The sequence below is a fragment of the Nerophis lumbriciformis genome, linkage group LG07, assembly GCF_033978685.3.
Source record: "Nerophis lumbriciformis linkage group LG07, RoL_Nlum_v2.1, whole genome shotgun sequence".
NCBI classification, from domain to species: Eukaryota; Metazoa; Chordata; class Actinopteri; order Syngnathiformes; family Syngnathidae; genus Nerophis; species Nerophis lumbriciformis.
Window position 1 is genome coordinate 33,622,415 of NC_084554.2, and position 13,749 is coordinate 33,636,163.

At 38.3% G+C, this 13,749-nt stretch overlaps 1 protein-coding gene across 3 annotated transcripts in view; it reads left to right on the top strand.

The window, feature by feature from the left end:
• eya1 (EYA transcriptional coactivator and phosphatase 1) overlaps positions 1 to 13,749 on the top strand; it is a 125,917-nt gene that overhangs the window by 92,123 nt on the left and 20,045 nt on the right. The window lies entirely within an intron of this gene.

Sequence of the window (13,749 nt, forward strand, 5' to 3'; positions counted from 1 at the left end):
CTCATATGCTGTAGCAATGGAATTAAAGATAATCTTGCGATTTGTGAAGACATCAGCATGTGTTTGCAAGTGGCATTATTGGTATGTTATGTGCTTCCATTCTTCATCTGTTTTTCTTTACATTTTTTACACATTTGAAACTCAGTAGGTCATAACATTAGTACTTACATTATGTGTAGACGCAGAGCTACGCGGTTCTTTCCATATGTCTGTATTTCTCTATAACAGTCCTTTGGTTTTGTTTTACATGTTAAGAACGTTGAACAAAGCCGAGGCACCTACCTCAGAATAATGTGTGGAGTCTTACCAGTTGCAACTCAGATGCTGCTATAACTCAGTCCAGTAATTAATAAATGCTTAAATGTGTTATTTAACAGTAGTGTTATTTCCAAATCAAGTAATTTGCATGTAGCGTTATTTGGAAGTAGCGTTATTTGCATTTAGTGTTATTTGAAAGTGGCGTTATTTGAAAGTGGCGTAATGTGCAAGTAGCGTAATGTGCAAGTAGTGTTATTTGAAAGTGGTGTTACTTGAAAGTAGTGTTATGTGAAAATAACGGTATGTGCAATTATTGTTATTTGCAAGTAACGTTATTTGAAAGTAGTGTTATTTAAAAGTATAGCATTATTTGAAAGTAGTGGTATTTGAAAGTAGCGTTATTTGCAAGTAGCTGTATTTGTGAGTAACGTTTTTTAATAATAATAATAGATTTTATTTGTAAAAAGCACTTTACACTGAGTAAACAACTTCAAATTGCTACAGTGAATAAAAAATAAAAAAAGATAATAAAAAAAAATAAAAACTAGAACAGCCAAATAGCTAAAACTAGTATGCATACATCTGAAAAAAAAAGGCTTTTTTTAAAAGAAGGGTTTTTAAGCCTTTTTTAAAAGCATCCACAGTCTGTGGTGCCCTCAGGTGGTCAGGGAGAGCGTTCCACAGACTGGGAGTGGCGTAGCAGAAGCCCGGTCTCCCATTGTTCGTAGCTTTGTCCTCAGAGGTTGGAGGAGGTTAGCCTGTCCGAAGCGGAGGTGTCGTGTGGAAGATTTGGGGGTGAGTAGTTCTTTGAGGTAGAGGGGGGCATTTCCATGGAGGCACTGGTGGGTTAGTAGGGAGACTTTGAATTCAATCCTGAGTGGAACAGGAAGCCAGTGAAGGGATTTGAGAGTTGTTGTGATATGGTCATATTTCCGCACTCTCAACAGGATCCTAGCAGCACTATTCTGTATGTATTGTAGCTTGTGGATGTTTTTGCTGGGGATCCCGACAAGAAGTGTGTTGCATTAGTCTAGCCTGGAGGAGACAAAGGCGTGGACGAGCCTCTCGGCATCAGAGAGAGTGAGTGAGGGGCGGAGTTTAGCAACGTTTTTGCAAGTGTAACCCATGTGGTTCAGTCCCTGCTTTTCTGTTCCACCCGGGACTCGAACCTGGGTAGCTGGCATGAGAGACAAGCATGCTCGCTACCCAGGAGGCTATCAGGGAATGAGAATTACCACGTGGTACACATGGCCCAGCCACACTGGCTGGCCTCCGTTATACTAGTAGCTATATTGTCATTTGTAAGTCAAATTATTTGCAAGTAGTAGTATTACAAATGTCCATGTTTTTGTTTCAAAAGATCATTATTTGAAGTGAAAATTTGTTTTTAAAAAGTGTGTTTTTTTATGTTATCGTGTCAAAAAATTTTTTCATTATAAAGGTTTTGGCCCCTGTTTTCCCTCCACACCTGCAGTTCTCTTTTGCACATAGTAGCGCTATTTCTCCACACTTAACTATTATGTTTTCATCTTCGCCTCAAGTGTTAATATGAATATAACGTTTTGTGGCGTGTAGAGTGTTCCTGCAAGTCCAAGCACTTCAGAATGAACATTGATTGTGCTGCATTGAATACGAACCTACAGGTGTACCTAATAGTAATTTATTGAGATTTTCTTGTCTTTTCCCAGTGAATGTGATCTCTTGTCTCATTCTGCTGACCTCACGGGAGAGGAAATGTTTTGTTTGATACTAAAGTGCAAAAAGATGTGCGGCCGCTGTGCCAGGTGTCATTAAACAGCGCCGCGTTCAGCCGTGTTGCATGAAGCGAAAACGCGGTGTGTATTGTGAGTCCAAACATTGTTAATAAAGTTAATTGGCTGCTTAAATCTTCCCTCTTGCTGTCCACAATCCATTTATTTAATATATCATTTGAAAATACAGCTTTGTTTAGCATGTCTGTTGTGTTGTGATTCCTTTCAAGTGTGATCAGACTGACACTATTGGCAAGAAAAATGGATAGTTTGTTGTTCTGGTGCTTGAAAGCAGCTGTACTGATTGTCACTAATAACAACACGCTAGAAGAGGAGTGACATCGTGTTGAAGTCGTATTGATCTCTCCTCTTAAACTCTCTTCCGAGTGTTAAGTGCCGCTTCTCAGCAACGCCTCACCAGTTGTGTTTCCTCTCCCTCTGATTTACAGTCGTCCATCGGTGGATGGAGCTAAACGGAGTGCGACTATAAATACCGCAGCCAACAGCAGTTATGTATTTAAGCATGTGCAGAAATGCATATGGTCCATCTAATTTAGTCAGAGCCATAAAGGGAGACCCCAGAGGCTGTGCAGAAACACAGGTGCAGAGTTAGTGGCCTAACAGTGGTCCATCTAGGTCTTAACACTGGTGTCCTGCCAGCCTATGCAGAGGGACATTAAATATGGCCGCAGCCGGTGCACAAATCAAATCCATTTATGCTTGTTTAAACCTTGTTTGGGTGTTATTTTGGTAATCAGCGCAGCATAACTGGCATTGTACTCCGCATGCGGAAGTCTACTTTTAGCTGGTGTGTGTGTGTGTGTGTGTGTGTGTGTGTGTGTGTGTGTGTGTGTGTGTGTGTGTGTGTGTGTGTGTGTGTGTGTGTGTGTGTGTGTGTGTGTGTGTGTGTGTTGGTGAAGCTGCTGAGTGACAATTCTGAGGAAAGTCATAAAAAGAAAGGGAGCATGCCATGGGGTCAACAGGGATCAGTTTCAGCTTGACGTCGCTCTCTTTTGCTAACCTAACGTCTTTTTACATGTCGTTCCCACTTCCTGTTTGATTGAAAAATCTCATTCTGATTTTTTTTATGCACTCAACACTTAAAAAAAAAAGAAGTAATTCTGTCAATATTATATTTTTCTCCATATCTTATTATAAAATAATTATGAAATATATGTTCTTTTGTCAAATTAATACAAAATACTTAATAAATGTTTTGCTAAAATACATTTAAAAAAATGTAATGGTCTAAAGCTGGTTTTCTTTCTTTGAAGGCCAAAATTTTAAATTAGGATTGTTTTTGCTAAGACATAATTTTTTTAATATACTTGATTTTTAAACACTTTGAAATATGTTATTTTCTGTAAATATTATAGTTTTTATTCATATGTGTTTATTATAACATAATTATAAAATATATTTACATTTGTCTAACACAATATAATTTAATAAATGTATTTCTAAAATAAATAAATATTTAAAAGCTCATTTTCTTAAACTTTTTCCGACAAAAATTCTAAATTAGATTTTTTTCTCACAAACTTTAAAAATAATAGATGTATTTAATTAAATTAATTATTTTTTAAGATTTATGATTTTATTTACCACGGCTTCCTCCCACCTCCAAAGACATGCACCTGGGGATAAGTTGATTGGCAACACTAAATTGGCCCTAGTGTGTGAATGTGAGTGTGAATGTTGTCTGTCTATCTGTGTTGGCCCTGTGATGAGGTGGCGACTTGTCCAGGGTGTACCCCGCCTTCCGCCCGATTGTAGCTGAGATAGGCTCCAGCGCCCCCCCGCGACCCTGAAGGGAATAAGCGGTAGAAAATGGATGGATGGATGGATCTTATAATTAATATTTATGTAAAGCACTTTGAATTGTCATGCGTACTATTAATGCTTAACAAATAAACTTGCCTTGTTTCTAAGGCTGACATATACCATCCAAAAACTAATGAATGAATCTCAACCTCATTGTGTGCCTGCTTGACTATTAATAACAATTTACAAACGTTTTTTTTAATAATTTCCAATTTCAGGCCATAACCTTAATGCCAGATTTGGAAATCCTTGTCTAAAATGATGCCAACAGTTTAATGTCACCTACAGTATAGCTGTAGTCAGTGTGTGGGAACCAGGGGCCCCTCTCGCCCGCTAGGCAAGCCCCCCCTGTGCTCTCTTCTCAGTGGGGTACAGGGCGGCCATCTCCCCCTCCTTCTCCGGGTGAGAAAACAACTCCCGGTCTGAAGGATAAGAGGGCATGGGGGCAAACCACTCACAGGGAAGTGGAAATGGGGGCAGGGAGAGGTCTCTAAAGGTGGGAACATTTTCAATTAGTCCGCCGATGCCTCTGTGGCAAGCGTTACATCCCTCATGCGCTCCAAACATGTTGAACACACGCGGGCCTATGCAGAGGCCCACTTCCACACATCCGTGCAACAACCATGTGACACTACGAGCTGCATGCTTTTTATAGCTCCCACTCTGCAGGCCTGAAACCCGCGCTCTGCCTTGTTAATGAGAGATGCTGTGACTTGCACGGCTAGCTTCTCCTATGGGCCTCCAGAGTCTCTTAGCGCCCGGGACAATCTGCTGGTTTTATGTCTCGCTGTCTAGAGTTCAGTCCTAGACTTGCATTTCCACATTACAGGATTTTTTTCTGTAGCCTGTGTGTGAAATATTCACAGCAAGGAGCAGCTGTTTTTCTCTGTGAATTGTTTATTTTTGTATAATAGTCATGTGAAAAAATTTCATTATTTTAGTCATCTTTTTGTTTTAATTATAACTGTTGTGGCGCCACCTGTGGGTTATGGTCAACCTGCTTTGGAAGACATGATAGCATAAATGTAACGTATTTTCCGCACTATAAGGCGCACCTAAAAACCTCCAATTTTGTCAAAAGCTGACAGTGCGCCTTATAATCTGGTGCGCCTTATATATGGACCAATATTGAACCTCCAACAGGTAAAAGTTTTTAATATAAAATTTATTTATTTTTTGTCATAAAAAATACAATCATTCGTGCTTACGGACTGTATCCCTGCAGACTGATCTATATTGATATATAATGTAGGAACCAGAAATATTAATAACAGAAAGAAACAACCCTTTTGTGCGAATGAGGGGAGGGAGGTTTTTTGGGTTGGTGCGCTAATTGTAAGTGTATCTTGCGTTTTTTATGTTGATTTAATAAAAAAAATTGAAAAATAAAAACATTTTCACTGATCTAATGGATGCATAACGTAACCGCAGCCTCTACTGTAGCGTCTATTCTATGCGCCTTATAATGCGGTGCGTGTTATATATGAACAAAGTTTTAAAATATGCCATTCATTGAAGGTGCGCCTTATAATCCGGTGCGCCTTATAGTGCGGAAAATACGGTAATAAAGATATGTTCAATCGTTAGAGTAGGAATGGCCAAAATGTTTGCATCTGAACACGATTTTAAGCAAAACAGAAACAGCCGAAATAGAAATAATACAGTTCCTTTAATCGGTGCAAATAACATGGATAGAGGGAAACTAGTTAGTCAAAATGCGGCGTCAAAAAAATAATAGCACACACGGTACGGTATGTAATTGTATGGTATGTTGAATGTGCTCAAAAAATTACCTTTAGGCACACTGAAAGCTATTCTTTCTTTTTTTTTGTTTAGTTTATTTCGAACATGAACACACTTACAGTATAATACATCACACAATTTCATATAATTTCTCTTTACATCATGTCCGAAAAGGATTTGGAAGAAGCAAAGCTTTTTTAATCCTACCCCTTTCCCACTTCAGAGCGTTTACAAATACATACGTTCATTTACTGTCTCCTTTTTGTAACACAATTACATCAGTGAATCATTAATACAGCAGTTCTTGTAATTGATAATTAAGTCAGTCATGATAAACATACTGAGATGAACATCCCATTTTCAATAAGGTTGAAGGTATTTCTAATAATTCTTTTTCTTTGTACTTTGTAAGCACTATTAACTTGAACAACCTCTTAAACTGGATCATATCTGCACATTGTTTAACTTATTTACTTAATCCATTCCATAGTTTAAAGGTTTTTAGTGTTGTACGAGCATAAAAATATTTTAAGTTGGTTTTTCCTCTAAGGTTATATTTCTCATCTTTAGTTGAGAAGAATTGTTGTACATTCTTGGGTAACACGTTATAGTTTGCTTTTGTACATAGTTTTAGCTGTTTGCAATTTTACCAATTTTCAATATTTTTGACTCAATAAATAAAGGGTTTGTATGTTCTCTGTATCTAACATTATGTATGAGTCTAATTGATCTTTTTTGTAACACGGTTAATGAATGAAGCACACATTTGTAGTCATTTCCCTATATTTCTACACAATAACTCAGATATGGTAACACTAGCGAGCAGTAGAGAACATGAAGTGATTTTTGGTCTAGAACATATTTTGCTTTGTTCATTATTGAAATGTTTCTTGACACTTTATGTTGTATATTTTGTATATGAGATTTCCAGTTCATTTTATCAGCTATTATTACTCCCTAAAATCTAGTTTCTTTTACCCTTTCAATGTCTACTTTGTCTATTTGTATTTGTGTATGATGCTCTTAACTGCTATTAACCAAGGTTTTTTTCCGAATAGATGAATTTATAAGCAACACAAACAGAATATACTTTCCTTGTTTGGGATTTTTAAGAGCAATGTTATTCACTGTAAAAACAACAAGCGTAGATTTTACAGTAAAATAAATGGCAGTTTATTTGCCAGAATTTTTACGCAAAAATAACAGGGGTACGGTTTTTCAATTTATAGCAATATCAACATACATTTTACAATAAAATTCTGGAGACTGAGCTGCCAGTTTTTTGTATTGTGAAAGCAAAACATGTTTAGATATGTTTGTCTTCTTCCGTTTTAATTGTAAGAGTGTAAATGTAAGGTGTCATATCAGGCTCCAACATCCCCCGCGACCCCGAAAGGGATAAGCGGTAGAAAATGGATGGATGGGATTATAATTTTTTTCTATATTCAAAACGCTTCCTTGTGGTCTACAAGACATGTGATGGTGTTTTTTTGGTCAAAATGTTGCATAGATTATGTTTTATGTTTTTATTTTCAAGCCACTTTCTTAATGTCACTTCAGAATGCGTCGTTTTGTGGGCCGTCTTAAGTTACGTGCCAAAACCCTCTTGCAGACCAAGCCTCCTTCAACTGCGTCTTCTCCCCGTCAGCCATGTTGTAGTTTTTAGTGCTTCCATATGGAGTCTACTGACAGATATAAGTTAAGTTAAAGTTAAAGTACCAATGATTGTCCCACACACTAGGTGTGGTGAAATTTGTCCTCTGCATTTGACCCATCCCCTTGATCACTCCCTGGGAGATGAGGGGATCAGTGGGCAGCAGCGGTGCCTCGCCCGGGAATCATTTTTGGTGATTTAACCCCCAATTCCAACCCTTGATGCTTAGTGCCAAGCAAGGAGGTAATGGGTCCCATTTTTATAGTCTTTGGTATGACTCGGCTGGGGTTTGAACTCACAACCTACCCATCTCAGGGCGGACACTCTAACCACTAGGCCACTGTAGAACTATACGCTACTTTACGCGATAGCAGAGGATTTCAGCATGCATGTGCATTTACAAACCAGTCTGCCCCACAACAAGAAAAACATAAGCAGTTTATTGACTCCAACTTTGGACTACAACTGGATGAAAATGATTGACTCAGGCAAAGGTCTTTGGGTAAATCTTGACATATATGGAGATAACTACTGACGTAACTAAAGCACAATACGTAACTAAAGTCTCAAATTCGAAACGGCTCGTTTTGAGAAAGTCTGATAAAAATAATTGTTTTAAAGATATCTATGCCATGCCTTCATGGTTTGAATTTACATTTTGGGGATTTATTGTGGTCCCAAATACATCAAAACTGTCACCAACAGGTAAGAAAGAGTGGTTTCCCATAATAGGACTCCTTTAATGATGAAGGCAAACCAGGGTTGTTTGTAATGGAGAAATTCAATAATGTATTAAAGTTAGCATTTAAACTAGTGATTAGCGCGCTAGCTGCTTCTTCCAAGTGCGGTAAGAAGACACGGTTTTACGATAATTAGAATTTGAATACTAGCCGTCAGAAATAATCACAGTTTATTTATAACGGTAATCGCTATAGTACATCTCTACATGATCACCCTTTTCTATGCAGCGGTTTTTCAAGTTCTAATTTTTTGGGCTTCCTTCGGCTCGATGACGCCAACAATTTGAAATTGAAACTCTGGAAAGACTCCAGAGACAAAGTGGGGTTTTCAAAACAACCCTGTTTGAAGGGGCTCCACCTCGGCCCACCGCCCTCATCTCAACGTCCCACCACTGTTTATTTAGGCAGCAGCAGGCGTCGAGGGTGCGTGGAAAAGACAACTTTGCTGCACGGAGCTCACCTGGTGCATGTTTTGTTGTGGGAGAAAATGCAGAATGCTGTTTCCTGAAACCCCCCCCTTTCCCTACACTTTGTTTGGCCTCATTGTTTGAATTCCGTAACTGTTCAAGCACAGATCGGAATGAAGGAGCTTGGAAGAACTCTCCCTTTGTTACCCACATCCTGTGTTTGACCCCAAGGTATAATCACCGCCTCCCCGCCATACCTGCGGTGGGAACGGAGTGGGGGGGAAAGATGCTGGGGGTCACCGAGCGGGGCGGTAAATGGCAGCCTCTATCGGTCGGCATTGAGGAGCTGCGAACAATGGATGAGGCTTTTTCACATGGCATTAGCCTGCTGGAGGAATCCTGCGATGACGGCTGTGTTATCGCACACCTGACTGATCGAAAGAGGACAAAGGCTAGACATGAATTTATTAGGAAATCGGGGGGGAATAACGACAGGAAACAGGACAAATAGGCTCAGTGTTTTGTTGACACGCATTGGTGATTAACCTTCGCTTTGGTCTCGGCGCTCCTGCAGTCGCCACACTCTCGACAGGAAGACTCGGGCCGTCATCGCTTGATTGCTTGATGACAGATGCCAGGAGAACAAAGAGGGCTCTGATAGCTTCCTCCCCGCTGAAAAGTTTTGAGCAGACGAGTGGAAAGACGGAGTGCCAGAGACGGGAGAAGAGGTGGACCGATTCATTCAAGGATTACTTGCTTTTTCCTCGTTCCTCTGCATTGTTGCGCAAAGGAGCTCGCAGAAAGTAGTCAAGCGATTGTACAGTAGGAACATCTGGTCTAGGTTAACGGTGATTGTAGGTTTTAGAGAGACTCGCTTGGCCAAAGGGGGGTTCACGGATGGAAAAGAGACGTTCAAAAGGGTCTGAGAAAGTCCGCCATTGTTGAGGCTGCTTATGTGGTACTTTTATTTGAATCCAGGGAGGCATTACCTCTTTCAGGGTCCAGCCGACGTTTCACTGAAGCTATCAGTCAGTAAAACTCCCAGCATACCACTGTACTTAACTGGCTTCAACCTGCAAGCAGCCATCCATCCTTAATTCTGTGGTGTTTACGAGGCCTTCAGAAGTGGCTCCTAATGAGTATGCGTAAGGGGTTACTGTACTACATTACTCACGACCACCTCCTGCATTTGCGCGGTGCAGAGGTTTACGCTAGGCCCAGCAGGGATGTGTAACTATGGGCATCGAAGGGCCCCTCTATTGCTGACAACAGTGCTACTTATTCCATAGTTCTGGACCTAAAAATTATTTCTTCATGTAAAATCCCCCCCATCCCCCTCCCAAACACATACAGTTGTGATTGTAGGCCATTTTGAAACACCCACTTTTAGCTCCAAAATGTGGGAGCCAGCTGATGTCTCACACAGAAAACTGGAGGCAATTTTGTTTTCACTTAGTATGTGTTTTGGTAGCAACACCATCCCAAATTTAAGCTATTTTCACAAAGATATGGCTGCCTGGTTGTAGCAATACAACTAATGTAGGGGTCAGCCTGCATATATTTCCAAATGATGGCAATATGAGGAAAGTAATAACCTCTCCAGTCAAATTCATTCCTTTGAATTTGGACGGACCAAACGATAGGAGTGTAATTTGCATCGATCGTTTAATGGATGCTGACTTTGAAGATGAAGGGTTTTGGTCGGAGTCAGGCTAGAAAAACATTTCGGGAGCACCTTTTAAGGGAGAAAGACTGAGTCATAACCTGTGGAAAAACTGAGAAAAATAAAGTAGACCCAGCAGGCGCTCAAAAACGAATTTCAAATGTATTTTGCATCCTCTTCTACTCACGTTTTCCTCAAGATGCTTGAGAAAATGCTGAAAGAGCATGAGCAAAGACGGACTGTGCTGTCTATGAAAAAGAAGATGTTAGAGCAAGGAAGTCCCATAATTATTATTTTATAGGGGTGTGGGAAAAAATCGATTCGAATTCGAATCGCGATTCTCACGTTGTGCGATTCAGAATCGATTCTCATTTTTAAAAAATCAATCCAACAAAACAATACACAGCAATACCATAACAATGCAATTCAATTCCAAAACCAAACCCGACACAGCAACACTCAGAACTGCAATAAACAGAGCAATTGAGAAAAAAATGAATATTATCAACAACAATATCAATATTAGTTACAATTTCAACATAACAGTGATTAAAAATCCCTCATTGACATTATCATTAGACATTTATAAAAAATAAAAATAAATGAGTGGCTTACACTTGCATCACATCTCATAAGCTTGACAACACACTGTGTCCAATATTTTCACAAAGATAAAATAAGTCATATTTTTGGTTCATTTAATAGTCAAAACAAATTTACATTATTGCAATCAGTTGATAAAACATTGCCCTTTACAATTATAAAAGATTTTTACAAAAATCCACTACTCTGCTTGCATGTCAGCAGACTGGGGTAGATCCTGCTGAAATCCTATGTATTGAATGAATAGAGAATCGTTTTGAATCGGGAAAAAATCGTTTTTGAATCGGGAATCGTGTTGAATTGAAAAAAAAAAATCGATTTTGAATCGAATCGTGACCCCAAGAATCGATATTGAATCGAATCGTGGGACACCCAAAGATTCACAGCCCTATTATTATTTTTATTTTATTTTTGCTTATACGGGAAAATGGGCTCCACACCAATAGGGGGGCAGCATATCGGGTCTGGCATGGAACATTCCAAGTAGTTAGCTATCTACCGATTCCCCAAAAACGAATTGATATTATGAGAAATGACTGCCAGATTCATTTTCAGGTGCAAAAAATACATAGTGACCTTGTTAGTGAAATTTGGGTCATCTGGATGCTATGAGTCCTTTCACCTTTTCTTTCATTTTACTGTAGACATCTGAAAAGCCTAACAATCATTCTGACTGACTCAGCAGATTTGATGCTAGGATTCATCAGTGAATGAAACACATTACTCAGATTAGTGCCAGACAAAATGTCTTGTGATCAGGTCTGCTTCATTAGTGGCTAATTACTGAATGATTGTGACATTCCTGTTCTACAACAAGTGGCAGGGGGTCTCTAAATGGAGTCTTTACGACGTACTTAACTCTTGTTGGTAAAACCATTAACTATTATTTTGGAAGTTTTAAGCTCACTCTTCTACTCTTTTTACTTCTAAAGTGTGACATTTCGGCAAGACGTACACCGCTATAGTGTTGCCTGTGCTATTTATTTTTTTCGATATATATAACCTCAACTTTTGACCTAAAAAGTGGGATTAACTTGCAATTTGCCTACACAGACCAATGTCCTTGTTATCATAGGTGTGTTTGACCATGAAATTCAGGGACTGACAAGCAATTGTTTGTAAAAATTCAAGCAAGATTAGTTTTAAAACATGGCGAGTTACCCATAAGTCATTGCTCCTTTGATTATTGTTTATAAAACATTGAGAGTGCAATTGTAATAATGATGATTAAGTTTTCTATTGTATTACAAATGTGCTAGTCTAAAGAAACATGTTTGCTGGTGGTGTCAAATTTTTTTTTTTTTTTAAAGGAATCGTATTTGTAATGATTCTTAATCGATTTATAAAAAAATAAAAAGCTTTTCAATCAATTTTTTTAATCAGTTCTGTTTAGCGATTCAGGCAAGTCATATTGTTGATGTAGATGCAGATATCTGCTGTACAGATTTACGTAAGAAAATAGAAATGTTGGGATACTTCTCTTGTTGCCGTAATTGTATTTGACTTCATTAAACGTTCGGGTAGAATTTTATTAAACATAAACTGTTTTCTTTTAAGTAATATAGACATTTATCACAGATAATTATCTATTTAATGGAGGAATGTAGTTAATCATAGAGCTGGCACCCAATGTTATGAAAAAGTATTGATTTTGAATCGAGAATATATATATATATATATATGTATCCCGTTTGGTAGTCCTTCTTGTGGACCACTAGACTCTATGTGAGTACTAGGGTTTCCTCTCCTCCATTTCCACCTCTCTACCTTATCGGATGCAGGGAGCCCCATAGAAGAGGGGAAAGGGGGTCACGGGGTCAAAGTCTTTTCCTCTTTGGATCTTCCCGGGGAGAGGCTTGGCGAGAGAACGGCTGCATGAGAGCAGGGGTTGGTGGGGGTCAAGATTTTAATTCTGTTAAAAGAACAGCTGGTTTGAGTTTCTCCTCACCTCGCTACCCCCTTACCCCCCTCTCTTTCCTTCACCCCACAAATCCAGGGAGATGAAAAATTTGTTCGGAGGAGAACCAGTAAAATAAAAAATGTTTACGGTCCAAAGCCCTTCCTCTTACCTTGCTCTAGCTTTAGCAAGGAATGCAATAACGTCAGCAGAGGCGCTCAGATTGATGACTTAAACAAGGAAGTGTTTGGGTGTTCTATCAGCCGGATGGAACTTAATTAAAAAGTGTGAAAAGTCAGCAGGAAATTATTTCCTTTCCTTTCCGTATTATGTGCAAAATTAATATTGTTCACATAACTTTAAACAGGTGAATCAATGAAGCATTCAAAAAGCACAGTATGATAATGGTCATTGTTCACAAAGTGGCGTTTAAGTGCATCACATTTTTACAATTGCACAACTAACGAGAATTATTATTATTCATTTCATGGTAAATATAATTAACATTTTCAAATGTGCTTAACAAACTTACATTGAAGCACATTGCATGTTTACACTTACACAATTCGACATGTCTGAAAAGAAGTACTGTCGGTAGAAGCAGAGTTAAACACAAGTTGCATTGAAATAGATTACATGTTTACACTTGCACCATTAAACATGTCTGAAAAGAAGTAGGTAGAAGCAGAGTTTAGCACAAATTAAATTGAAGTGCATTGCATGTTTATATTTGCACCATTCAACGTGTCCAAAAAGGAAAAGATAGGAGAGTTTTACACAAGTTATATTAAAGAACTTCACATGTTTACACTTGTACTATTTAGCCTGTGTGAAAAGGAGTAGGTAGAAGCAGAGTTGATTACAAGATGTACTGAACAAAAATATAAATGCAACACTTTTGTTTTTGCTCCCATTTTTCATGAGTTGAACTCAAAGATCTAAAACTTTGACTATATACACCAGGGGTCCCCAAACTTTTTGACCCAGGGGCCGCATTGGGTTAAAAACATTTAGCCAGGGGCCGGGCTATATATATATATATATATATATATATATATATATATATATATATATATATATATATATATATATATATATATTTATATATATATATATATATATATATATATATATATATATATATATATATATATATATATACATATATATATATATATATATATATATATATATATATATATACACACA